At 40.9% G+C, this 3,827-nt stretch overlaps 1 long non-coding RNA gene across 1 annotated transcript in view; it reads left to right on the plus strand.

The window, feature by feature from the left end:
• Window positions 1-1,715: 1,715 nt before the first annotated feature.
• Window positions 1,716-3,827, plus strand: part of LOC109954614 (uncharacterized) — a 58,208-nt gene continuing 56,096 nt past the window's right edge. The window contains exons 1-2 of the long non-coding RNA XR_002274156.1: window positions 1,716-2,366; window positions 2,985-3,077. This is a non-coding gene — a long non-coding RNA (uncharacterized LOC109954614). The remainder of the gene's footprint in view (window positions 2,367-2,984; window positions 3,078-3,827) is intronic.

The following is a 3,827-nucleotide window of genomic DNA, read 5'->3' on the forward strand; positions in this document are numbered from 1 at the left end:
ATGTTTCTATATGCCACCATTACACATTACTAACTTTTTGTTTCCTCTCTCCCGTAGTGTGTCCTCTCTCTCTCCCTGTACCTTTCTGTAGGTTGCTCTGGCCCTGGAACTCTATGTCTCTGACGAGCAGTCACCAGCCACATCGACCTGATCAGTGTTTGATTGTTGTGTCTTATTGCTTTTCTTCTTTTGTCTCTCCTCTATCCACTCACCCCAACCGGTCGAGGCAGAAGGCCGCCCACCAAGAGCCGGGGTCTGTCGGAGGTTTCTTCCGTTAAAGGGAGTTTTTCCTCCCCACTGTCACCAAGTGCTTGCTCAAGGGGGATTTGTTGGGTTTTCCCTATGTAATAATATTGATAACAGTAAGGTCTAGACCTTACTTTGTAAAGTGTCCTGAGATGACTTTTGTTGTGATTTGGCGCTTTACAAATAAAATTTGATTTGATTTTGATTTGATTTGATGATGGCTGGTGGATCCCAACAAGGAAAATCATGAAGAATAAAGCAACCGAGCAATACCCATTCTTCTTTCAAAGACTACAAGATAACATGTGCGTGTCATCTAAATAAATGTCATCATCATCAGTTTGCCTATATAGCTCGTTCGTCCTTATTCCTGTGGAGGTAATAGTTACCATATTATTTGGTGTAAAAATAGCCAGATGTTTAGGACAGAAGGCAAAGGTTTTGAATACTATTTTACTGGAGAACTTAATAAGCCTTAACAATATATAATAATATACCAGCATATTCTGCAGTGCTAGTGCATCTGCTTTGTTTTGTTTGTTTTGTAGTGATGAATTGTGCCATGATATAGGGCCCCTTTTCATTTTGTAAGATAATCTTCAAAATTAGTCCTTTGCACCTGAGCATGGCTTTTTAAGTTAACTAGTGATCCAGGGGCTCTTCTTAAAGTCATACTACAACTCCCCACTGTATACTCTGCTCTAATTTATGCAAGTAATTTCATTTACTGTCTCTGGACTTGATGTTCTCACTTTAGATTGAGTCTCATATCTTAAAGACTCTGCACACACATAGAGATGTTTACAGATGTTCTGGCTCATTAGACCCTGCTGAGGTTAAGGATGGGCTGAGCTACACCATGAATTACTTAAAGTCACCAGACTCAATAGGTGTTTTTCACAGCAAACATTTTGAGTTGTCACAGCAGAAAAAGCACAGGCATAGCTAACAACATTAATGATGGCTGAGCTCCATTAAGTATCCCACTAAACAATGCCACTCAGCAAGCATGCACAATACCATGATCCTGGAAATGGCTCACATAAATGGAATGCAGCCAAGGAGAGTGTGATCAATTACACATGTGCTTTTCATGCTACATCATGCCAAAATATCTGCTGTGAAAATGGCCTTACCTGAAATGAGTCCCTATTTACCAAATAGTGTATCACATACTACTATTCAGCATTGAATTTAAATATCCTAATTTTAAATGTGACCTTTATATGTGTACCTTAAAATGCCAATAATTGATCAAATAAGTAGTTTCTATAGCATAAACCCTAATGTCTGCTAAGAATCCCATATTGCAACGAGTCACACTTAATGGATGTAATAAATAACAGTGATGTAACTGTCCTTACTCCTTAGGAGAGCCCAGTTTATACAGTAGTCTGTCAGGGGGAGTGGATGTTTGAACAGGTCTAATTAGGCACAACTAAAATCACCTGGGTTTACCATGACTGCGCATGAGGCGACTCACAGCCTGAGTTGTAGATGTCACGCTAGGCTGCGTAACCAAAGAATAAAAAAGGCATGCTTCTACCTCTGGAAACAAAAATAATATAGAACCAGAATCAACTTTATTGGCCAGATGTGTCTAACACACGAGGAATTTGACTGTGGTACATATGCTCTCAATGTGTATGTACGTATCCCCCTGCAAGAGGCATATATTCCTATAGAGCACAGTTTGGTAAAACAAGTTCGGTATGACCTGATACAGTTTGTGACTTTCAGTGGCTGCCAATGCGTAGCCGCAAATTTAAAATGACTATTTTGTAGTTATTGTTACAAATTGTGACACAAATGGGTCACATTTCGCCGCCTAAGCCTCCTACTGTTTTACTTTGCTGCGGTGCTGCTGCCACTGCTCCTGCGAAGAAGCTAAAAGTATGATTACATGGCTTCAGAAGGACTTTGAGGAAATATTTGTTTGAACCGAGCTCCCTGCTGCGACCGCCACCACTCAGTGACTCGGTTCATCTGTCGACTGTCAACTGTGGGCCTGAAACACCTAAAACAGCCTGGAAGTTGGCGTTTGCTGTAGCTCTTGTCACAACTCAGCACCGCAACCTCTTCTAAAGTGCAGTGAGATAGTCTGCCTTCACTTCAATAAGGTAAGAATAAGCATTTTTATTAACTGAACTGTTGGTTTTCCTCCGCAGCAGATTCTTGGCATGTTGTTAAATTAAGGGTGGCTGTTAATTGCTGCTGATAAATCCTGCCACGAATTGAGCTTTAAAGTGAATGGCTGGCTTGTTGTGGCTGAGCTTATTTATCTTTGGGTTATGGTTTGACAGTGCATTATCTGGTTTGTATGTTGTTTATGCAGTGGTGAAATATAATATTAGAGTAGCCTATCATTTACAGTTTGGACTAATTTTATTTTTGCTTTATTGGTTGTTGCTCTTGTGGGGTTTTGGCGTGGTGGTTCAAGATCATTTAGATCTAATGTGTTTTTGCCTGCACTTGTCATGTTGTGATATACAGATACTACAAAATTAACACTACCCCCAAATATAGTACCCAGCCCTACTCGCATTTGAATATTGTGGGTGTTTTAGGATTGAGTTGGTTTTGTGAATGTTTTCCCTCAGGTTGTTGCTGCTGTTACCTTTTTAGTTCAACGCAGTGTTGGTCTCTAGTAGAGGGCAATGTTGTTTATTGGATTTATAGATGTAAGCATGCTGACAAGCTCAACATCTGTCTGCTGAGCCTCTCATGTCCACTTCAAGTCAGGACAGGAGTTTTCCTGTTTGAGACCTTGACTTCTCTCCCCAAGGGTTTACAGCTGAGATGTCAAGAGATCACTGCTTTGCTTCAGCAAGGTAAGAAGTTTCTGTTTGTGCTTACAGGCCTACTGTGAGAAAATGTTCTGTGATGTTGCTGATTGGTGATATGATATGGTCAACACTGCTGGTTGTTTTTATTTCCTTTGCAAATCTGCTTGATTGCTCGTTTCTGCACTATATACACTATTAGGTTCATGAGAACGAGAAGTTTTAACGCTTTTCAGAAATCTTTAAATGACGAAATATGACTTGTTCCACACTGTCACACTGGCGTGGATGGTTTATGTACTGATATCATGAGACAGATTTAGCTTCAATGAGAAATAGTCATGTTTTAGATCTTTTGGCATGAGCTCTTGTCACCATTACCGAAGACTTTGTTTTCCATTGTGCCTCTGTTAAAAAGAAAATGGCACAAATTAACGTTCAGAGGTGAGTTGCCCAACCGATGAGACATAATCACATTTAGGCTAGGCCACTCTCTTGTCCATCTGTTTTGTCTTGTGCTCCTCTCACTCAGGCTGTTATCAGTCAAAGCCCTGACAGCAGCTCTCTGCTTCCAGAGCTCATACGAGTCTTTGTCAGTCCACATCTCAGGATTCAGACAAGCCACTATTGGGCAAGGGTGCTTCCTAGCCTTCGCTTCTACTTGTGTGACAATAAGCGGTCTTATCTTCTTTAGTGATGTGAGCCTAGCTGAGTTGCTGATTAATAGACATGGTGTCATGTCACTGCTCTCCCCCCCCCCCCCAACTGTATTTCTTTCCTCCCCTGTCTTCTTTTCTC

The sequence above is a fragment of the Monopterus albus genome, unplaced genomic scaffold, assembly GCF_001952655.1.
Source record: "Monopterus albus unplaced genomic scaffold, M_albus_1.0 scaffold11.1, whole genome shotgun sequence".
Taxonomy (NCBI): Eukaryota; Metazoa; Chordata; class Actinopteri; order Synbranchiformes; family Synbranchidae; genus Monopterus; species Monopterus albus.